At 47.3% G+C, this 24,691-nt stretch overlaps 1 protein-coding gene across 4 annotated transcripts in view; it reads right to left on the reverse strand.

Moving 5' to 3' along the window:
• GNG12 (G protein subunit gamma 12) overlaps positions 1–24,691 on the reverse strand; it is a 115,824-nt gene that overhangs the window by 12,349 nt on the left and 78,784 nt on the right. The window contains exon 3 of one of the 4 annotated variants that reach the window (XM_058538270.1): positions 17,661–17,772. The exons of the other annotated variants lie outside the window; for them this stretch is intronic. The gene's annotated coding sequence lies outside the window, so the exon portion shown is untranslated. The remainder of the gene's footprint in view (positions 1–17,660; positions 17,773–24,691) is intronic. 4 annotated transcript variants of the gene reach the window in all.

A 24,691-nucleotide genomic window follows, 5' to 3' on the forward strand; every position in this document is an offset into this window, starting at 1 on the left:
GCTTCTCTAGCCTATTTAAATTATCTCTTCTTTTAGGCCCTAGTTTACATTTTTACCTCTTCCAGGAAGGTCTCCCTACCACTTCTGCTTCCAGTGATGAATGCCCTTTATGAATTCCTGCTGTATGCTTAAAGCTCAGTGGTTCAAGGACCCCTAATGGGCCAGCCCAAGCATAAGATGGGCAGGCAGGGGCACTTGTGCACAGATCCCCTAAAATTGTACACAATATTCAGTGTGTGCACCCGTGTTGATTTTTCTGAGGATTTATAGCTATATCAAGCTACCAAATGGGTCCGTAACACCATTTATTTCGGTGCTTCACTGTATGCTATTTAATGCCTATTGTGATGTAACTGACTGTGTGTGAATATTGTCTTCTCACTAACCTGTGGGAAGTTTAGCTCAGTAATAATAGCAGAGCAATTACATTTATTCATTATTACTATGTGCCAGATACCATATCAAGTACTCTATGCAGATATTTGTTCATTTAATATTGTCTGCACCCAACCATACGAGGTCAGATTTGTCACCCCTATTGAGACTGAAGCTCAGGAAGGTTAAATCATTTGCCCAAGATCAGACAGCTAGTATGTGGCAGAAATAGGATTTGAACCCAGATCCCTCCTACTGTAAAGCCACACCCTTACCCAGCAGGTGAGTTAGTTATCCATGCCATCTTCTCTTTCATATCAACTAATGTAGAGAATGGGGCCTCAATAAAGTCTCGGGTTAGATTAAGACACGCGATGTAGCAACCGACACATCAGCCAGTGTGAACCTGGCCCCCAGGGTTTTATGTGCCCAGTGTTGGTGTTTGTTTTCTTAGAAACAGGATACACCCTGCTGCTCCTTCCCACAGGTATCCTGCAAACTAATGACTGTTCCAAGCCAAAGGTGACCCACCTACTTGGTTCCCTTCACAGCTCTGAGGAGCCTGGGTGGAGCCCCGGGGACTCCCATGCCCTTGACCAGGGCCGGCTGCTGGCGCTGTGAACAGTCACCTCCAGCAGGGGCTGGCCACTGGTGTGGCACCCAGATTCTGAGGGCAGTGCTGCTCTGCACCCCCTTACTGTGCCCCAAACAGGTTTTCAACCAGTGCAGGTGGGCCCTGGGGAGCAGCTGACTTGCAGAGGTGCAGAGCCAGCCACGCAGAGGCCTGTGTTTACAGGCAACACCGAGTGACCTTTACAAACAAGTTGACTCTCCACCCAGCGCAGCAAGACTGGCTGAGAAATGACTTGCTGCTACCTGCATGGCTGCCTTAGGAGAGCTGATGTCTCCTTAGTTCATCCACGAATGAATACATAAATGAATGGGTAATTCGACAGCTGTTTAATACTGCACACAAGAGCTACCATTTACAGAGTGCTTTTCCTCTGCCAGGCACTGTGTGTTAAGGGCTTTAGGTAAAGATACTTTATTTACTCTTGACAACATCTCTGAAAAAAAATTTACTATTATTTCATTAACTAGTTTTCAGATTTTAAAGGAATATATGCAGTAAAAATGTGAAACAGTCCCAGAGGGTATACAACAGAAACCAGTCCTTCTGCTCAGACTCCTTGAGGCAATCGAGGTTATCAGTTTCCCACATTTCTCTGTGAAGACCTCCCACGCACATACAAACAAGGTTATTCATGTATCTGTCTTAAAAACTACCAACGAGAGCATGTCATACACACTGCTCCATATCCTTTTTTTAATTTTAACTACATTATATTCTGGAGATGATGGTGAAGCTGGTATTATTCACCCATTTTCCAGATGAGGAGACTGAGGCGCTCAGGGATACCCAGTGAGGAATGAGTAGGTGCCAGGGCTGAAGTCACCCCGGTGTCCTGACCTGTACTGCAAGCAGCCACCTGCAGCTCCTCTACCCGGAGCTTGCTGGGGCTGAAGAGAGGAAGCGGGAAGGACCAGAGGGGCAGAAGACAAAGTTCCTGCCGAAGGGCTCGTTGCTTCTGGGGGCAAACGATGCTATTTGAAGTGAGAGAATGATTTCCAAACAACATAAGAGCATATGTTCCACTGCGCCCCAAGGTGGCATTTGTGAAGGGAAGGAGCCTCAGAGTGGGGTGACCCAGCGAGGAAGTCTCCCAGAACAGGGCTTCCCCAGAGTGGTGCCACATCAGCTGGCAGCAACATCAGCATCCTTGGGAACTTTCTACAAATGCAAATTCTCGAGCCCCCACCCCAGACCTGCTGAATCAGAAACTCCGGGGGTACCCTCCAACAGAGGTTCCTTGAAGGGCAGAAACTGCACAGGTGGTGGCGAAGCAGTGGGGAGAATTTCAGAACGGTTACTGAGGGAGCAGTAGAGAGTCGATTATAGCCGACTCTGTTCTGTGAAACGGAGCCACCAAAGGTTTCTGAGCAGAAGTGACACGCATAGGGAGTGCTATCGGAAAAACAACCAAGCGACCTTATGTAGGATGGAACAGAAGTGGGAGACAGAGAAAGAGAAGGTGGAAGATTTCTGTGTAAGGCCTACAGGCAGCAGTAAGGTAAAGGCCCAGGCTTTGGGGTCAGATGGAACTGGGTTCAAATCTGGGCTGTGTCACTTAGCTCAGACTGTATGATGGTACATTAATCACTTAGCCTCACTGAACCCCTAGGTTCTCTATCTGTAAAACGAGATCACAAGAGTCCCTGCCTTGTAGGACTGTACTGACTCCTTCCGATAGGAAGGAGCCTGGCACACGGAAACCATGCACGATTATCCATCAGCATTGTCATCCTTGTGATTAGCAGTTAGAGCGTAAGGTTTCAAACAGATGAAGGCGACTGAGATGCAAAGAAAAAGCTGGATGCAATGCTCTCTAGGCTGAACAGGGACTGACAGCACGGAGGTGGCTGCTGAGCCCTACACTTCGGAGGGAGGGAGAGCATGAAGCAAAGAGCAGATGGGCGGGGACAAGAAGGGTGCTTCAAAGGAGCAGCCCCTTCACCGGCGGCGGCGTCGGGCGGGCAGGCGAGGAAAGCTGCTGGACGGGGCAACTCTGGTCACAAAAGCTGGGAGGGGGGAGGGAGGGAGTGTGGGGAGGAGGGGCAAGAGGTAGTGCAGTATAGATGCTGTTTAGTTAAAAATATATTATACCCAGAAAGCATATTGCAAGAATATACTCCAAAATGTAACTATCGCTAGGTCGTGAGACTTTGGGGGGATTATAGTGTTGTTTTTGTGCACTCCTGCAGTGTGTAAGTTTTTTTTTTTTTTCGGTCTTAACAGCTAATACTTACATAGCACTTACACTTGCCAAGCATTGTTCTAAGAGCTTTACAGATATTAACTTACTTAATCCTCAGAACAATGCTATGAGGTTGGTACTATTGTTTTCCCCAGTTCAGGATGAAAGGAACTGAGGGAGGCAGACGCTGAGAACCCAGCCAAGGTGGGCGCGAAGGTGGGTGCAGGGGCCGCACTCCATCCCGGCAGCCTGGCTCCAGTGGCGGGCGCTCTCAACCACGGGTGATGCTTTTATGATAGGAAAAAATCCCAGTAATTGTTATGCACAAGCCCAGGAGGAGGAGCAGCTCTTAGTCACATCACAGGGGTAAAGGAGGAGAGAGCAAGCATGGCTCCCGGACTCGGGGAGTAGGAGTAATCGGGGACCCCGAGGGGGTGGTTCCCCAGTGAAGGGAATGAGGTCCAACGATATGGGTGGAGAGAGAACTATTACTCCAGGAACTCAGGCGGCGAGTGCAGGGGAATAGTTAGAGAAATGCGGCAGTGTGGTGAAGACAAGGGATTGATGGAAACTTTTAGGGGCAGGAGGGATGTTTCAAGACATGGTTGTCATCTGAGCATTTTCAAAAGCAGAGGAGGAAGGAGCGTGGAGCGACAAGGGAGAGCGAAGACGCTAGGCGGAGAGGTTAACTGGGAGAGCTGGGCTCAGGTCTGAGCTTGGAAATGAGGAAGGAGACCTGAAAGACACAGAAGTGGAAAAGCAGAGTGGCGGCACCAAGAAGCTCAGGCCGAAAGCCCTCTGACAGGTGAGGAAAAAGGGAAACCATCTTCCCAGGCACGCAGCTAGGTGGGCGAACCTCTCAGACCTCACCCTGAGCAGAGGTAGCTAGGCACAGGAGAGTGCGTCTTGTCTCCCCATTTATATAAAGTTCAGTCCATGGAGAGAGAGGCTAGGAGAGTGCGGAGAGTGGGAGAGGAGAGAGAGGGAGCAAGACTGGCCGGGAGTTCGTGACTGTCGAAGCTAGGTGACAGGGACACGGGATACATTCTACTTTTGTGTCTGTTTGAAAATTTCAAGAATAAAAAGTTAAAAATAAAATTCTATGATCCTAACCACTTCATAACCTATAACATGATAATTATTAACACCATGAGATGAGCTCTGTCATTAAAGAATGGAAGATACGTTAATTATTATCTACCATTTCCTCCTTCAGATCACCATATAGCAAGTATGTGCAATGTCCACAGTGCAGAGGAAGTAATTGCCTTTCGAGGAGGCACAGATGGGAATAAAGCAGCCCTGATCTGGGCCCTCTGCCCATTTTACACAGCACTCAGGCCCTGGGTCACAGATGCCAACGTTTAGCTTTCCAGGAAGCATCGCCCCCTGTGTTCACCCACAAAAAACGAAAGGCCCAGCACTGTGGTCCAGACACCCATAAAGTGTACATGCCAAAAGATGACCAAACAGGATACTGAATTTTTCTTTCCTCTCTCATCTCACCTTCTTCTCCCACGAAACTACAGTAGGAAACATGTCCTACCTCCTTACACACATGCCCGGACTTGAGAACTGCTCTGAGGAAGAGCCAAGACTATCGGATTCTCGGGGTGACCAGCAAGGTGAACGTTCTAGGCTGGCCCTCACGGCTGAAGTACTTGTTTTGAGCCTCACAGTACCTAAAAGTTTATATATTTCAAAGGGAAAAGTACTCAAGATACAAGGGGTCCCTAGTTAGCTTCTGGGGATCTATGTAAATTGATTAGAAATCTCCCTCTAAAAGCAAACTTGTTGATTCTCTCCTTTAAAAAAAAAAAAATGTTACTTGAGGGAAAACATGGGATAGGAAACCAAGCCAAGTCATTTAAGGTCCAAACCTCATCAGCAACATCAATGCAATTTAAATAATGTGGTGCCCAAAAGGTACGCTTTTACTTCAGGTCACTGAGTTCTGTAAAGTGTCAGAATGTCTACAGTTCATCTCAAGGAGCGATACAAAGTTCCTCAGAAATATGAATTAACTTAAACTCATTAAAATTTTTCTTTAAATGAGACATACAACTTTTGAGAAAAAGGGTTGAGTCAAACAAAACAAATGGTGACAGAACGTCACTTAAAACAATTGGAAAGGTGACACTAATTTAAATACGCAGCATGTTACTACAAACAACTTTCTTGTTAAGTTTTGTTCTCTTAAGGGCAAGAATTTCACAAAACAAGATCATCAAATGGAATGCAGTGGGAAAGATTCCTGCCTGTAAGCTCCGAAAAAGAATTTCTACGGCTACTCTGAGCCCCAGACTTTCCGGACCAGAACTATTTCAAATATTCTGCTTCTCTTGGTAGACTGGTAACTTAGCACACCACGAGTCCCAAGAGTCGGCTTTCAAAGGACGGTCATCATAGTTTTCATAAATACTCCCCTCTACCTCACCTACCGGAGTCCTTCTTAAGTCTGATCCTCTCTCTGACGGAGAGCCCCTTGAGGCCCAGCACCACATCACATAGTTCTTTACCTCTTCCACATACAATACACAAAGAATACATATACATTGACTTGACCAGTTATGAGACACATGGATGGCCTTGGAAGGAAGTGATACTTTGCAAATTTTCCTCCTCATAATTCAGGAAACAGAGGGGACACTACATTCCTGGGACCAGACAGTGAGCAGGAACTCAATAAAGCCTTTATCCAATGAAATGAAGACACAGGGTCTGTGGCAGTATTTCAGGTGAGAGGTGAGGCCTTGAACCCAAGGTCTGAAAATCGGAATTTCTGGAACAAGTGGGGATCATGTCACATTACAAGAGGATTCCTTCAGATGATACTCTCCCAGATGTGTTATCCACTGGACGAAGAGGTGAAGTCAGAGAAACTAATTGTTTTGCTTTGATGCCAATTAAATATCAGTTAGGAACCATAATAAACATCTCCCAATTATAACATCTGACACAGCTCCTTCTGTGTCTGGAGCACAGTTCTACTTGAGTTTCCAAAGTAGAATACTGGTGCACATCCCTCCTCATTCCTGTACTTACGGCAGGGAGGGTGACGCAGACTTTGGTTTTAGGATACCTGCTACCCTCAGTTTCAAAAGCAGCTTCTCTTCTGAGCTCTGTCCTCAGTGGCCCTTCTCCCCTTTAGGACGGATATAAACAAGTACAATTCTGATGCTGCAAGCTCTGGAAAGACAGAAGTACCCCCAAGGCCTGCACTGCATACCTTCACCTGTGCAGGTCAGGCACTTCGAGTGGAGGGAAGGGGGCCACTTCCCAGGGGTAATTCATCTTATGAGTGGCACTGGGCATAACATATCCTTTCAAGCAAATCCTAATAGTTAATACAACAATATTAACGCCTTTTACTTATTCATGTATTTAATTGTAAAGTTACTTAAACTTTTCTAACACTTAATGAATCCAGAGATCAAACTCCCGAGAGAGACCCCAGGAGAGCAGCATCTAGCTGTCGGTGACCACACATGAGTTTCAGAAGGTTGAAGCAGACTCCATCAAAAGTCTGTCCTCGGGATATTTTCAGAATTGCGTGAGGTTCTTTGGAACACTTGTGTGCACAATACAAGTCGAAATAAATGACACGTGTTTTGATTACATGCAGAAATTATGAGACTGATTTTAGTAGATTGAGCAAATCAGCATAAAAGTTTTATAAACAGCCATTACTGTCAGTGTCAACATTTACAGATGAACAGAGCTGGCGATCACATGATCGCTGGATGCTCGTGTCTTTGCAAATGAAAACCATCCCCAGCTGAATTCTGGGCAAACAAACCTAAGTGTCACATGCAGATACTGCCACACGTTTGTGTGTCCCTTCTGCCTTTACCCAATTAGAAATCTGATATTCTATTTCTAATGTGGTAGGCCTGATATAAGAATAATGCCAGTAAAAGACTGCAATTTACCAAGTGCTTTCTCATATATCCTCTCTATTAGACAGGGTCAATTAATTACTTAATTGTATTTTAAATTTCTACTTATGGGCTTGTGTGAACCTCTTGAATTGAGCATCCAAATTTATGTGATCAGTAAGTAAGATATTCTTGCAGATAATTGGAAAAATACCGAATCATTTTGCCTCAAGAGACAACTATTTCTTAGTAGCCTATCAGGGGCTTCCCTCAATATTTAGTGTCTTTTCACTTTTAATAATTTCACATGCTTCTTAAATGGGGGAAAGTATTGGTTTTTCCTCTCTTAAACACAATCCACTTAACGGCATTTTCTCAGAAGCAGATTATACCTGCACTGAAGAGACCGTGTGCAGGGAAGACAGAAACCACACAGGGACCAGAAGCTGGAGTCCTCACAGGACTGCCTTTCAGAACCTGAAGGAGGGGCAGCTCCTTCAATGCACCCAGGTCCAAACCTCCAGAATCAGAGTATCAGGGGTAGGTCCTGGCACAGGTACATTCTGGAAAAGCCCTGGATGATCTGGACGTGCACTCCAGGGAGAGAGCCACAGGACCGAACACATCAGGTCCCCGGACTGCTCTGCCTGGAGTAAGCTGGTGGCCTCAGGCAGTCATCTCCCCTTCCTGGGCCCGGGCTTCCTCATCCTTAACAAGGGAGAAGATACAGGTGCTCTGTGCCTCCTCTCTGCTTCTCTCAGAACGGTCCTTCCTTCCTGATCTTCAGAACTACCCAGACCACTGGTTTAAACTCTTAAAATATTATCATAATGATCAGGTGTCACTCAAGTCAACTGTGTAGGCGACATTAACAGCCAGATCTACTGCCCTGAAAGAATTATGCACCTGGGGGGAGGATGGTCAGCACAGAGCTGCATGCGAGGCCCCCGAACACATCACAACTGGGGATTGGCCTAGATGGGGGAGGGGCAGGGCAGCTTTCCTACCAAGCGGGTTCTAAAGCAGCCAAGCACAGAGGAGAGAAAATAGTGTTTGTGGATGTTTAAACATAAAGCCATGCCCACAAATACAGTGAGCTCTCTTTTAGCCAGAACGTTCTGGGAAAGGGTATGAGGGCAAACTGAAATTTCTGGTTAAGTTACCATGTGCGAGGGCATACTGTTGCGAATTTTCAAAGATAACAGCACGATACACACGCAACCCTGAACATATCTGGCGGTTATGAAGGCGTTGCTGTGACATTTCACGATTCCAGAGAAAGCTGAAGAACTCTCTGAACGCGTCCATGTTTGGGCACTGACAGCGCCCGACTGTCCCACCCTCCCGACTCTGCCCTCGAGCTCCGTGCCCCGCCTGCCCCTGGTGTGTCTTCACTGCTCTGACCCTGCCCTATGTCTCCGGGCTGACATCTTTCCCATTCCGGGTCCTCCTAGCCCAGCTGCCTTGAAGGTTTTGCCAGAATGCCTGTTTCCCTCTCTCTGCCCCTCTCCTCACTCCCGAGGGCTTGCAGAGGACTCGCACATCTCTAGCCGGCCTGGAGTGTCTGTCTGCGGGACCCCTCCTCCAGAGAGCTCGCCTGCTGCTCAGTCAGGAGTGGGCCTCTCCTTCCTCTGCACAGGAGGCCCTTCTCTGGACTCGGCTTCTCGATCTCTCTGCTAACGAAGCAACTTTTATTACAGTTACCGAGACTCAACACTTCTGTTCTGTTTCTGAGACCACTCCCATGCTCCCTGACATCCAAAGAGGTGACCAGTCCTACAGGCTCTGTTTTCCTATCCGCGCCTTCCTATCTGAAGCCCCTGCCATCAACCTTTTGGTCAGGCCCTCTCTCAGTATGTGCTGGGAGATGTCGGCAATGGCCTTCGTCTTCTTGGTTTCCCCGAGTTCTTCCCCAACTGCTGTCAACCTGTCGGACGGCTGGTCAGGGAGCAGTAATCCTAGATAACGGCGAAAGCTAATTAAACAGAAAGGAGCACACACTCTCTGTTGGAGGGTGGCTGGGAATAAGGAGCCCGGAGCACTGCCACTAACTCAGCCCGCCCTCCCCTCTCCCTGGTGGCAGCCCCTACGGGCATTCTGCAGACCTCCTTGGAACACAACTTGAAACCACTGCTCTGAGCCATCACAGCCAGATGTATCTTCCTAAGATTCAGCTCTAATCATATGCTGTCCCTCAAAAGCCATCAACTGGTTGGTGGGAATGTAAATTATGGCAGAATTCACTTAGGCAGAACACTATGCGTTGCCATTCTAGTCCTAGGTGTGTACCCAACAGAAACGTGTACATATGTCACCCAAAGACGAGCTCTGGAATGTTTGCAGCAGCACCATTCATATCAGCCCCCGAACAGGAACTGCCCAAATGACCCAAAAGGAGAATAATCACTCACTCAGTGGAGCACCCTACAGCAAACGACAACGAACAAGCTTCAAATACGTGCAACAACACGGATGAATATCACAGCATGAGGTTGAGTGGGAGAAGCCAGACACAAAAGAGTGAAAAGGAATACAGACCCTAGAAGTCCAGTACGTACAAAAGTGAGAAACTAATCGATGCTGTTAGATGTCAGGCTAGTGGTCACTTCTGAAGGGGAAGGTGGCAAAGGGGACACGAGGGGGCTTTTCCAAGTGCTGGCTACGTGTGCCTGTAGCCTGTGAAAAAAATCATTACACTTATGATCTGGGTAGGTAATTGCATATTAGACTTCAATAAAAAGTTACAGAAACAGAACAAAACGAAACCATCAACTGCTCCCAATTAACTGTTCAAGTAAACGTTAACTTGCACTGCAGCCTGGAAGCCCTTTACAGTATGGCTGTAACCCACCTTCCCAGTGTCTCTCAACATCATTTTTTTGCTTTGGGGACTCTTTTCCTCTAAAGGGTCCAGGCACCTTCTGTGAAATGCTGTGGTGTGTGCATTTTCTGGGGAGGGGGTCCCTGGCATTACTCAAAGGGGCCCCAGAACCCAAAAGAGGTAAAGGAAAATCGTCCTACTTGGGGACGGTCCCTGCCATCGAACTCTGACCCACTCTTTTCCCTCAGAAGCCCCGGCACCTCCCAGACCTTCGTTGTGTTTCCACCCTTGCTTCCAGGTCAGGTTAGGTTACCTCGACCACAAGTCTCTGCTTACCCTCCAGCCAAAAACTCCCCCTCCCCCCTCCCACAACTGTTTATCAGACATAGGCATGGGCACTGGACATGGGCAAATAAACAAACCCTCAAGGAGCTTTAGATTCAGCAGAGGGAAAAGAGATGCATCCACAAATAACTTTAAGCAGAAAAGCAGCATAAGAAGAGAGAGAGGTCAGCCCAAGGGGAGTTCGGAGGAGGGAGTGAGTCATTCTGGCCGAGGGAAATCTGGGCAGGCTTTATGGAGGAGGTGGCACTGCACTGCAGGATTTGGAGCTGGGAGGGCGGGGCATTCTACATGGAGAGGCAAAGGCTAGTGCTATGGCACCTGGTGCTGTGCAGGGAAAGGCAGGTAGTTAGGTTTGTCTAGAGCAGAGACATCACAAAGAAGAGCTAGAAGGGGTGTGGGTTGGCTTCAAAAGGCTGGCTGCCCGGCTCAGGAGTTGTATGCTGTGGGTAACTGGGAGCCACTGAGAAATGCTGAGCAGGGAATGATATGATCAGAGATGGGCCTCCTTGGAATGTCAGGTGGATGGAGATGATGTTTCTCCTCTGAGGGTCTAAAACACATCATTCTGTCTCTACGGCACTGAATTGCCTCTTGCTCTGTAACGTGGTTATCTGTGTGCTTAGTTTTTTGTGCTCCCCACCCCCACTGGACTTAGGCTAATGAAAGACAAAAATGGTTTTAGGGCTAGCATACTGTCTTAGGCATGGCTGATGAATATTTACTTAACAAATGAATGTGCAATGTTGACTTAAAATGGTTTTTGAACAAATGAGAAAAGAGAGTGGGGAAAAAAACCCCACACAGGACGTAACATAAACGAGCTGGACGAGGTCAGGTGCTCCGTCCAACCTGAAGATTCGCTGTCTGTGCCGACGTGTCCACTCTTCTGAATGACCGACATCTGGAGGAACACTACAGTCACCAAGTTTACAGTCACTTATGGCCCGGTTACAGGAAGTGACATGAGGAGTGTCCCTGCTCTGTTCTTCAGTGACCGCTGACTCCAGGCAGGGCTGCCCTCGGAATAAAGCAGCTCTTCTACCAGGAGAGTCCTGTGAAAAGCTTAGCACCTGGGACGTGGAGCCCGAGAGCCCAGCCTCACCCTGGGCCCTGTTCCCTGACTTCCGATGGCATCTGGGCAGGTGGGGAAGAGACAGACCGTTCCACCTTGCAGGCCCTCGGTTTCTTATCTACACAGTGGAGATTTCTAGGCCAGCAAGTACTTTGAGTGCTGCAAAGAAAGGGGCTCTGCCTCCAAATCACAAGAGAAAGAGCAAAACCCTGCGTGGGGAGAGGAATCAGCTCAGGCCCTGAGCGCGGGTCTCCGGTGCAGAACCACAAACACCAATGTCCGCTGGGCCAGGTTTTCTGTGGACCTCACCACCTGTCACCTTCTGCAGCTGTTCCACTCTGTTATCACTCCGCACAGCAGCCTGTAATTAACTTACTCTCTCGATCTAGCAGATCAGAAGGCTGACGCAGAAGGACACCTGATGACTTGCCCAAGGCCCCTCGGAGCTGGGGAAGAACCCCAGTTCCTGCCTTTCAGACAAGGCTCTCCCACCCAGTCCCACTCTCTCAGATCTCTTCCCCCGGGCAGGGTTCCAGGGTTTGGGGGAGTAGCTTTCACGGGGAGCGGGGACTCGGCAGAGGTGACCCAGTGATAACCAATGGCCTTCTGGCAGCTGTGCCCACTTGTGTTTGAGCTTGGGGTGGGCCCCTCCACGTGGTAAAGGGCCTGGGAGATTAGGGTGCTTTATCACGGCCCAGGGCGACACAGGCGGAGCTGAACTCGGAGGACCTGAGCAGCCTGGGTGGCTTCCCCAGGGGAGGCGTGGGAAAGGAAAAGCAAAACTAGCAGCACCCTCTGCAACTGCACAGGCCACCAAGCCACCCACTGCAGGACCAGGGTGTACTGCGTGGCCTGTGACGGGAACTGGCCTGTTTTCTGGTCTGCTCAGAGTTTCCTTCCTTCTCCTGCAAGGCCTCCCAGCCCAGCCAGGCAACACCCGTTATTAACCACCACTATTTAGTCTAGCCCTATTTTTGGAGCTAGCTCTGATGTTTGCCTTTTACTGTTTTCTTCTTTTTTTAAATAACAAAAGGTATATGTTGAAAAATTCAAACTATGTGCATGTGAATAGAATGAAAAGGTAAAACTCTTTCCTTCCTTTTTTTTGGTGAGGAAGATTGGCTCTGAGCTAACATCCGTTGCCAATCCTCCATTTTGTACGTAGGACACCACCACAGCATGGCTTGATGAGCGGTGCATCAGTCCATGCCCGGGATTCGAAGCTGTCAACCCCGGGCCGCCGAAGCAGAGTGCACGAACTTAACCACTACGCCACCAGGCTGGCCCCAAACTCTTTTCTTCTAATTTCACTGCAAAGGGGTGACCACTGTCCACAGTCTTTTTCATTCCTTGCACACCTTCTCCTGGCCTTTACAAACACATGTATCCTACATACGGACATGGTTTTTTAAACAAATGGGATCATAGTTACATACAATCTTGCAAATTCCTTTTTTCACTCAACAATGAATATATCATGAGCAGCCAGTCTTGCTCACACAGACGCTGGTGCATTTTTCTAATTTTAATTTCTCAGTTTGAGACATTTAACATACAGAAAAAACACAAAGAGCGATATAAATATAGAGGATTCATTTTAAAAATTAGTAGATTTCTGCAATTGCTCTCCTTCTGCCCAGTGATCCTGGCGTCAGTGTGGGACCAACCTCAGACCATGCACAGGAGGGAAAGAGCAAGCCCCTGCCAAGCGTTATCCCCCTGTTGGAGGACTTTAAGGGGTGGCTCAGCTGGCTGGGAGCCGAGAGACCAGCGCCCAGAAGCCGAGCCAACAGAACTGCAAGGCTGCTCAGCTAGGGCCCACTCCCGGTGGAGGAGCTGTTCTGGTTAGCTGCAGGTGACGGGGCAGTGGCAAGTGGAGGGAAAGTGCAATGCTTTGCAATACTTTCCCCTTCTGGAAACCCAGGGGCCAGTGGTTTGCAGGGGCAGCTGCCTTGTTGAAACACAGGGAACTGGAGTTCCTTCCTCCTCAACACATTCTCTCTGCAGATTCTGCCTGGGCCACGCACAAGCGTGTGGCTAACCCCGATAGCTGTCCCCTGTCCCAGGAGGAGTGCGTGCTAATCCTGACTTGGGGGCAGAGACCCGAGCCCAGGTCTGAGCTGCTATCTGCACTAACCAGATGGCGAGGGGCAGAAGAAACCAGGGCAGCTGGAGAGAGCACCAAGGGAAGGAGCAGGTTCTGCCCTTGAGTCAGGATCTGCCCAGAGCAAGAGGGAAGGGGGAGGGCGTGCTTCCTCTGTGATGTGTCTTCTGAACACAGTGAAAGTGCATTTGGTTGTGGCTGTGGCCGGACCCCTCAGGTAGCAAACGTTTGGACTCGTTCTGCCACATTTATTACATCGAGTATTTCTGCATGTGCACAACACTCCTCCAGGTCCTTCAGATGCACTGACTAATTTAATCCTCACGACCACCCTGTGGGAGAGCGCCATCATACTTCTCCATATACAGATGGGGAGAGTGAGGCAGAGCTGCTGAATAACCTGCCCAGCTAGGAGCAGACACAAGATGTGAACCTGGGTACTTCGGCTCCAAAGCTGCATACTTAACCACCGGGCTACATGCCTTCTTATGCTGGTGTGGCGTTTCTCAAAATGTATTACAACTAAGCAGGTATCTATGGAAATAAGGTTCCATGTCACATGTACTTTGGAAAGCCCCAGTTCAAACAAAGATAAGCAGGCTTCTTTCATGTGCAATTTCTCAGGGTCTTTCTACACTAAGACAAATTTATGATCTGCAAGAGGCAAATGGTTTGAAATGTTTTCCTAGGAACGGCTCATGAGATCAGCGTTCCGCTGACCACACTGAGTAAATGCTGGCGGAGGGAGATGCTCAGAACTGGGCTTAAGTTCTGGCTGTTGACATTTAACTACTTTTGTGACTTTGGAAACTGCTTAACCCGAGACTCAGTCTCCCCGCCTGCAAAATGGGAATAACAACAGTCCTGACACCTCCCGGAGCTGTGCTGAGGATCAAACGCATCGTCAAGTTCCTAAAATGGTGCCCGGCTGTAAGCAGTCAATAAACGGGAGCTATTATAATGATTCTCAAGAATACTGAACAACTTTAGAGGAACAAGGGAATTCTGAGAATCCATTTAAAGGAGGAGAGTCCCTACATATATTGTAACTTCTGAGTGATCTGCATTGACAACAGTTCCTGTCAGAAAAACATGAAAAATGTTCACACAGAAGAAAATCCTAAAATGCCAGAGTGCATTATCATTCCAAGGGAAGGAGACACTAGGGAAAATGTTGTCAAAAAATAGCTCAGACTGAAAGTTTCTTTGGCAAAGAGGGTTCCCTGATATCGTAACAGACGCAGACCAGGGACAATTTCCCGAGCACTGAAGCTGCGGAGAGGTCCTTCCCTCCCGAGGGACACGGCCAGGTGCCGGGCCCACTGCGCTCGGGAGAGGAGGAGGTGCAGGCTAGCTTTTTGGGGGGATACATTCTCATCACTGGTCTGAAATGGCTCGGCATCAGCAGGATGTCTTCCTGTTCCCATCTCGTGGAGTGACTCACGCGTCTGCCATTTCACTCGCAGCCACTGTGGGAGGCCTCTGTGTAGAAACTCTGACTCCACAAAAGGCACCCCCTCCTCCGGTCATGCCTGCCAAACATGTGACAGTTGACAAAAAAGAACCCCCCCCAACCCCAACCCCCCCACCAAGCTGCAGTAGAAGATTGCTGCTCCCTGATGCAAAAGTGGAAGCCAGGGCACAGCCCACGGTGCCAGGACCCAGGGCACCTGAAGCCATCTGCTCTCAGCGCGCCAGAGCGGCTCTAAACACCGGACCTGCTTCCTGTTGTGCAACCATGTAAACGAGCCTTGTGCCCGGGCCAGGACCAGCTGCCCGTGTGGCGGGAGGTGTGAGTAATGGAGCCACCGGGGCAGACTCTCGGGGGAACTCACCCACGCAGCCCACAGGCTCAGACTTGCGATGCCAGCCCCAGGGCAGGGCCCCTCATGTGGAATGAACAGGCGTTTCCTGGCAAGCACAGCCTTGGGAAGGCAGGAGCCAGGAAGATCAGGAGATGGGGAGTGAGTTGAGTGGGTAATGGGAACATGGGGGACTGGACTCCAGGCTAAGCCCAGAACGGTTTCTTTGGGTCACTTCTAAAGGGCCTCAGCTTCCTCAAGGGTAAGATGACAGGAGCTCGTCTCTTTCCCCAGGGCCTCATCGGTGCAGGCATCGAACGTGTGCGTTAAATAACGTCCACAACGGTGGAAAGGAAGCGTCTCCCTCCTCGTTCTGCAGATGGGTAAACTGAGGCTGCGAGGAGGGAGGGAGCATGGCCAAGGTCCATACAGGTAATCGAGTTGTAGAGCCAGGATTTGGACTGAGAACTGTGGATATTCAGATGTGCCCCCTCCCGAAATTCTTCTAAGAATGGTCTTCTAAGCTTCCTTAAGGCTTAGGAAAGCTTTGGTAAATTATCTACTACAAATTGAAAATTATACTTTCATTGACCCTTCTGAGATTACTTATTCTTTCACATTGCGAATGTGTTTAGGAATTGTAAGAGGATTTTGAAATTAGTTAAAGCAAAGTCTAATCATAATTCTCATATTAAATCATTAGCAAAATAAACCACTAAAATAACTCCATGGCCAAATATCAATGACTTCTGTTCTAAGGCAATACCTTGTTTACTGGTCTGAAGAAAGTTGGTGCTGAGAGACCAGGCATGTGGGGAGTGTGGAAAGAGCTTGGGCCCGGGTTAAGGAGACAAGGGTCCAGCTAGGCCCAGCCTTTAATTAGCTGCGTAATTTACGCAAATCACTTAATCCCACGCCCCTTCCCTTTCTGCAACAATAAAACACGGGGCTTGGATTAGATCTGTGTTCCTTACCCATTTCAACATGAAGACTCCTTTTAACATACAAACACTAAACTCTCCAAAGACAGTTGTTCTTTTGGAGCCTATTGGTTATGACAAAAAACTAACAGAAATGTTGTTCTATTTTATCAATTGCAACCACATCTTCATATACTTGAACAAGAGCCATGCACTGATGTTCAAGACATTACTTATTCAGTTTACTGTCAGTGTGTGGCCCCTGTAAACATTCTCTCACCCTTGGCAATAAACTGTCTACTCCCCTTACCATCCTCTGTCCACACATTTTGAACTTCTGCATCAAATGGCCTCAGACGTTCCTTTCAGCACGAGGCTCTGATTTTATCATATGCCAATTATTTCTTAAGAAATGACAACCAGGTTGCTATTTTTTGTTTGGAACAATAAAGCAAATTTTTAGTTAGTGATTTCGTTTTGCATCAAACCACATTTATCGTGCGACAGTTTAATAACAGCCACAGACTACCCAACAGACACATGCTGAATGCTTGTGCTGGGTACACGGAGGCGAAGAAACTAGACTTGGTCACTGTCCTCCGAGGACTTTGGTCTAGTCGAGTGTCCCACAAGCCTGAGCCCTCCCTCTGTTTATCTCCAGCGTCAAACTTCCCCTGGAGCTCTGGCTTCTAATATCCACCTGCCTGCTCACCACTTCCTCCTGGATATCTCAAATGCATCTCACACTTAACCCATGTAAAGCCACCTCCGGATTCCTCCCCCACGCTTGCCCAAACGCTTCCTCCTTGGCACTCCCCATCTCTGAAACGGCAACGTCAGTCGTCCAGATGCTCAGCCCACAATACTGTACCACTGAGGGGGTGATTTTTAAAGATTGTATTGCCATATAACAATGTTTAGGATATCACCCTAAGTAAAAAAATGTTTACCTAGGCTACTTACAAGGTGTATAAAACCATACATACAAATGGACGCAGAGTGGTCAGAACACAGCAAGGTGAAGTTAATTTTCGAGATAGGACTACGAACGCTCTTTTGCTATTGTTGTTGGAGCAATAAAAACAAGAACATAACAAATAAACAAATATAACTGAGTCTACCATATTTCTTCCTCACTCACCTAGAGCAGGAGTCTGCAAATCACAGCCTGTGGGCCAAATCCAGGCTGCTGCCATTTTTTATAAATCAAGTTTTATTGGAACACAGGCACGTCTGCTTGTTTATGTATCATCCATGGCTGCTCTCGCCCTGTGATGGCGGTGTTGAGTAGTGGTGACAGAGACCACATGGTCCACAAAGCCTAAGATATCCACTGTCTACCCTTTTATAGGACCAGTCTGCCCATCTCTGATCTAGAGTAGGGAAAGCTCACGGCCTCATTCAGAAGTTCACCACATATACGACCTCACAGGCACTCCAGGAAGACAGGGAACACACAGGGAGCTGCCTGTTTTATACTTTCATCCACTAGTTCATTAAAAAAAAAAAAGAATTAAAACGAACTACCTCTCCAAATACTCCTCCCCATTGCTTGTTTCTGTTTCAACTTGGATAAGATCATGCACCAATCACGTAGGTTATCATCTAATGTGGACCTCAGTTCATTTTTACAACACACCTACCCGAGAAAGGGGACAGAGAAACGCTTCTTAGTTAAAGATTAGTGCCGAGACCTAAAAGCATTTCTTACGATTTAAATTTTTTGTGTTTGCTTTTTAAAGCTTCTCTGGCCTTTGGGAAGAATAAACAAATCAGAGTTCCTGGCTATTCTGACCGATTGCACACCTGGACTCCAAGGCCACCAGCCTCTTGTGTAAGGTCACTGACATGTGAAGCCAACATGGACTTTTCTTCCAAGCTGTTCCTTATTGCTCTACAAAAATGCACTGACCCTGGAAGCAAGTTCACCATATTCTAACCAAGTAAGCTGTGCTGGTAACCGCCTGGCATCTGCTTCCTTTGTTTGTGAAGAGGGGAAGGACAGGAACCCGTGCTCCAGGGCCAGCAGCTCACTCTCAGGTTTTGGAGGATCTGGGATCCCTCCCAACAGAAACCGATGACCAGAGCTACACATCGCTCTCTGATTCCAGCATTCCTAGAGTTAATAACAATTAAACTAGCTGTTTGACGTCAGAATAAATTGTTCAAAAACTACTGTATATCTAACGACAAACTCTAAAATCAGATCAAGGAAGCAAAATCAAGTCAACAGTCACAAACTGGCAGCTGGAGGCCTGAAGGGCAGCTGGCCTGCAGACCTGTTTCATTTGGCCCACAGAGAATTATTAAAAAAAAAAAGGAACCAACATTTGGAAATTGGGAGTTTTCACATAAAAATCCAGATTTCTGGCTTCTTTACAAGAGCACATTTCCACGTGGCTGCAGATCTCGGGGAGGGCCTGGGCTCACTCAGAGCTACGCTGTCCTGGCCTGGTCCCTCACCATCTGAGCTTGTGACCAAGGGGTAAACGATCCTTTGGCAAGTTGTTCCAATGTTTTAGGCAGGTGATGGGACCAATGACAAGTTTAGGAATCAAAACCCTCCGAGTCCTGAGACTGAATTTCAGTTCTTTCTCCTCCTCCACTTAGAGGCAGCATGAACGAGGGGAAACTAACCCGAGACAGATTCTCCAACCCCTTTTGGAAATGACTTGAATAAGGGAAGTCACAAAAAAGATTCATCCACAGCAATGGGCATCAATGAACTGAGGTCAAGAGATGTTTTAGTCTCATGACCCCGGTGGTCTCTGTTTATTTCCCCTGACTATCCTATAATGACCTAATCTCTAATCATTTAATAAATACGTGCTGGGCATCTTCTGGAGGCAAGCCCCTGTACCATATACTCACAAAGAATTCAGTGAATTATCAAGAATTCACTGAGTTCACAAAGAATTATAATTTTTTGATAATTTTTGTGAATTATCATTCACAAAGAATTATCAAGTTCTTGGGAATTCCCTGATCTCAAGGACTTGATAATTCAGCTGGGAAGAAAACACCCACATAGACCAAAGAACTCAGAGCTCTAAGGTGGTGCCACGCCCTGTGCTTGGAGCAGTCATCCTCACAAGGACTCTATAAGTATGAATATTACCTCCAATGAGGAATACATTTTAGAGCCTTAAATGATAGGTCCACAGAAGCTGAAGAAAAATAGCTCAGAACAGTGTGCGCAAACTGACACATGCTACCTAAAAAAAGGAGTATTTTGGGCCAGCCCCGTGGCTTAGCGGTTGGGTGGGCACGCTCCGCTGCTGGCCGCCCGGGTTCGGGTCCCGGGCGCACACCAACGTGCCGCTTCTCTGGCCATGCTGAGGCCGCGTCCCACGTGCGGCAACTGGAAGGATGTGCAACTATGACATACAACTATCCACTGGGGCTTTGGGGAAAAAAAGGAGGAGGATTGGCAATAGATGTGAACTCAGAGCTGGTCTTCCTCAGCAAAAAGAGGAGGATTAGCACAGATGTTAGCTCAGGGCTGATCTTCCTCACAAAAAAAAAAAAAAGGAGTATTTTTTATTATAAATACAGTCACTATATTTCAGTGAAAGATCAGTGGGAAGTTATACCATGTGACTGGTCTCTGCATCAAAGGGTGCTATTTTCCACTCTTTGGAACAAATGATGATTTTTGGTGGTGCACAGACATACATTCTCTATTTTAATAATAATGGCTAATATTTATTTTAATGTTAGAAAAAAATAAACATAATTACACACCAAACCAGTGGTTTAATGGATGATATTGCTTGAGAAAAGGCTAAATTAGGAAATGAGTTAATTTAAAATAGCGTTCAAGAGAAACAGTAAATGCATGATATTGCACAGTACGTGGGTGTGGTAAATACTCTGGCAGTGCTATGCACAACACTGGTGCTCTGCTCTGCAGAAGAGTGAAGGCGCAAGCTGTCCATTTAGTCATCAGGGAGAACAAAGGTCTCTGACAGCCTCCTGCAAAACTGACAGGCACACTGGATTCCCCCAGATAGCGACTCTGGGTGGAGTGTCATCACTGAGCCCACCTCCCGGGATCTGACGTCGGGAGGGGGTGGGGACTCTGGGTGAAAACAGATACTGGGTGGTATTTTAGGAATTTGAATCTTGGATTCTCAGCATCCAGATTTAGTATGTACTGTACCTAGTACGTGAGGCAGAAGCAAGGATCTCCTTATAATAATAAAATCACTCTTCTTACAAAGAATAAAAACTGCACCTAATCCTAGGGCACCAATGTTTCTATATAGCAGTGTTTCCTGCCAACACAGCCTAGGGCAGCAGCAGGAGAGGGAACCCAGATGTAGCTGGATTAGATACGGAGGGTGACAGGCCAGATGCCTCCGGATATAAGGATCCTCGGCCAGGTGAGGCCCCACGAAAGAAGACAGGTGAGGTTTACTCACAGCTGCCTGTGTTTGAATTTACAGCTTGACCTCGTCACCAAAAAAAGCCCTGTTTAAATTAATGACATATTTTTAAAACTTCAGAAAACTCTAAAAGAAATTAATAAAGGCTGCTGTAACGCTTAAGATATTTCCATATTTCTAGTTGTCAATTAACTGAATTCTTTGTCTTTGGAAACAGAAGCTAGGTTACGAGGCAGGGCAGTCATCCAGCTGTTTTCAAAGGTATTGATCCCTAAGAGACTTGGGAACATCAGTCAGACGCTAAATAATTTTCTGGAAATATATCAACATGGAGAAAATGGTCTTTATCTGTAGGTAGAGTACTGAAAATGGTCAGGACTATAATAATGTGACAAGCCACTTTGGGTGTGTTAGTGTGAGAGAGAGATTGAATGATGATGAGAATGCTAACGATAATCTTAACCATAGTTACTGGTTCTTACCATGCACCAGGCACTGTGCTAAGTGCTATACAAGGACCACCTCCTTTAACCTTCACGCTAATTCTGCGGGAACTGCTGTCACCCCACCTGATGTACGGAGAAACTCAGGCCCGATTACGCTGGAGCAGCAAGTCGCCACATTGGGATCTGACCCTGGGCACACTGGCTCCAAACCTTTGCCCTTCAACGCTGGTCCCTCGGCTGCCTTCTAAGACGGCGCCAGGCTGAGCAGCGGGGTTGGGACCCGCCAGCTGCGGTGTGCAGTCTAGAGCCGGAGCTGCAATTCCCAGGGTGTCCGAGGAAAGGCAGCGGCTCCCGCGCAGTTTGTCCTCCACTGCGGGCCACGCCGCGCGCAGGCGCCTCAGTAGTTGATTTTCAGATAAGTGAAGAACGTTGTGAGAAGGGGCGCCAACCTGTAGTCTGCCGAGAGCACCCACAAACCTTAGTCCAGCTTTACGGAAACACAGAAGGCACGTTCCAGAACCACGGATGTGCAGCTGCAACTCATCCAGCGGTGAGGACTCAGGTGTCTTTGGAGGGGCTATGTAAATGCTATCCACTTCATCCTCACGGCAACCCCACCAAGTATGCGTTAATCCCATGTTACAGATGGGAAGAGTGAGGCCCAGAGAGGTTCAGTCATTTGCGCACAATCACACTGCTAGTAAGCAGCAAATCCGGGATTTGAACCCTCTGTCCTCCTCGCAGAGCAGCTAAGGGAGGATGCGATCCCATTTAGAACCACAGCCGCTGTCGTGGCGCAGCCTGGCTGTCTGCACTTGCTCACACCCACCAGCTGTGTGACTGAGGGAGAGTCACTTATTTCCCATGCCTCTTCCCTCCTCCGTGAGATGAGAATAACACCTATCCTCTCGGGGTGTACTGAGGAATGGGAGTTAATATCTGTGAAGTGTTTATTTACATAAGTGTTTACGAAATAAATAAAAATACAAATCTGTCTCTTACGTGGGCACCTACACACAGCGGACAAACCAAGCTGAGGTAATGGATATACGATCCACGGAGAATGCAGTTATCTAAATCAGCTCTTGCATGGCCGACGTAGCACGCCCACCACAGATGCTGGCTGGGGGACCCTGTCGTCTCTTGATCTGAGTTGCTGCACTGAAGAACACATTTGGAATAGAGTCCGAGGCTCTAGTCCCAGATTTGACGTGAATTAGCTGTGTGACTTGGAGAAAGCATTTCATTCTCCTGGGCCTCCGTTGTTCCCACGTTAAACGCCGCCAGGCCCAGCGTGACCGGGTGGCAGGGCACAGGGAGCGAAAGGAAGAGGGCAGTAATGGGGTCCAAGGGCCCTGGGTTCTGGTTCTCCCATAAAGACATTTTATAACTTTTGATGAACGGCCTCATTTCTTTGCATTTCAATTTCCTCTCCTCTAAGATGAAGAAAATTGTACCTGTCCCCCTTATCTCTCACAGGATGGGGGGCAAATGAGAAAGTGAATCTGAGAGCCCCTCTGCAAAGGCAGTTCTACAAGAGCATCGCCTATCTTTGGGTGACAGGTGGACACAGTAAACGTTTGTGGAAATGATTCCATCACTCACCACGGTCTGGAACAACCCCCTCACTTACTTGTCTCTTTGTCCCCCTAGAATCTAAGGTCTCTGAAAGCAGGACATCTCTGTCTATATCTCTGCAATTGGTAAAAAAGTAAGCACTTAAGAAATATTTACTGACTGAATTTGTGGAAAGTAAGAAAGGACAGATCAATGGATCAATGACTTTGAAGTTGCATGAGGGTCAAAAAAACTGACATACAGCATTTTCATGAAAGCCCCAAGTGCTGAGAAACAGAAGGGCAGACAGGCAGGTCGATGCTCTCCCGTGACACCCTGCTCCTCGGAACTCTCTTTGAGGAGGTGGTTTGGGTCTGGGACCTGCAGAGTCTGAGATACTATAAAGTGGTTAAATTAACACACTCAGCAGGTACACAGACTTTCTAAAGCTGAATACCAACTGGGATAATTAAAGGCCAGAGCCTTCTCCTTTTTTTAGATCGACTCCCCTATAAACTACCTCCTGACAGAGGGATAATTAAGTGACTCCTGTAAGAATACAGAAGGAAACTTTTCTCCTCCATGCGTAATTAAAAAAAAGTCTCCACTTTCCTCCCAACCTCAATGAGCGCTCGAATTCACTGGAACCAAAAGGAAAGTTACAAAATACTTTTTTTCTTGGTTTGGTTTGTTTTTTAAAATGAAGCCTACAACATCCTTTCTTCCCAGTAACCAATTCATCAGAGGCTCCGAAGAGGCCTGAGCTGGGGAAGGCATCCCGAGGGGGGCAGCCACTGGGCCAGGAGGTGGTCACACGGGCTCTTCACTGCGGGAAGGAGAAATGGCCACAAGCCTCTCCCATTACTGTTCGTCCATGTGGCCCAAAATAAAATCTGTAATTTTTTTTTAATACTGTTCTAAAAATAGGGAGTTTGGCTTAAATCCACCAGTTGGTGTTTTGATTTTTTAAATTCTGAGCAACACATCATGCTTAAACACCCGGTAAGTAATTCAGGGAGGCTGCAATTTTATTTTGATTTCAAGTTTCTAAAACATTTATTCTTTCAGAATTGGGGAAAAGTGAAAGGAGATAAAAGCAAGGTGGGTGATAATGATGGAGAAGGCTTAAATTCCAGTTTGAAAGCAAAAGGCAGCCAGACATCTCTAAAGCAAAGAACACATTTTAAAAGTGTTTTTTGTGGGGGAGGGGCTGTAATTCACTCAAAATAAATGGAAGAAAAACTAGTTAGTTTCAACTTACTCATATTCTTCCTGATGTCATTTCGGGAACCAACCTTCATGCACACAAAATTGCAAATAATTTCTAACAGGCAGCTTTAAAAGCCTAAAGAATCCTCTGAGTGTTGGGTGATCCTAGACTTGGGCTTTGAGATAGAGTTTTACAAAGTCTCCCTCATTAGGCACCAATCATAACCAGATTGTATTTCAAGAAAGGCGTGCTATTATAGCATCTTTATTAATGAAGATTAATTTCACATGAAATGGGGCTGTTTTTAAAAGATTTTCATATAACGGGAGTGGGGTGGGTGGGAGTGTTATAAGAAGCCACTATTAATGCTATCTGCCTCTGGACAAAAAGACTGAGTACCTTAAACGTCTGATTTCACTTGCGAATTTTAGCAACACAATTTTCAGCTAATCTCTAGAGGATAAAGATTTGGAATTTTGTGTGTGTGTGGGTAGCAACATGTGTGAACCATGAAAGTCACCATCTCTCCCCCTCTCCCCGGAACAAACACCCACAAACCGATGGGGATGCTCTGAAGGTTAAACTGGATAGTTCAGTTGTCCAGGAATGTACGCTATGCAAACAATGTCAGCTCCCTGTGCCAAGGCAGAGATACTGCGGGACTTCAGGCTGCTGGCTCCGAGGAGAAGGATGGCGGGGCACGGTTCTATTCACTGGGGCAAAGTGGGGACCCACGGAGAGTGGCTGCAATGTTTCAGTATCCTAATCTGCAAAAACTAAATAAGTACAGAATGTGCTACATCCAAACCAGAGACTGTTAGTCTGCATGGTGGGGAGGGTGGGGGCACGGACAAAGAGCCTTCCTCTTAGGGGGGGAAAAAAGGCAGAGAATCTGCAAAGTGGACTGTAATTCACTTTTTAAAGGATTCTTCTGCTTGCAAAATGGTTCTATTGAAG

Source organism: Diceros bicornis, chromosome 4, assembly GCF_020826845.1.
Source record: "Diceros bicornis minor isolate mBicDic1 chromosome 4, mDicBic1.mat.cur, whole genome shotgun sequence".
Taxonomy (NCBI): domain Eukaryota; kingdom Metazoa; phylum Chordata; class Mammalia; order Perissodactyla; family Rhinocerotidae; genus Diceros; species Diceros bicornis.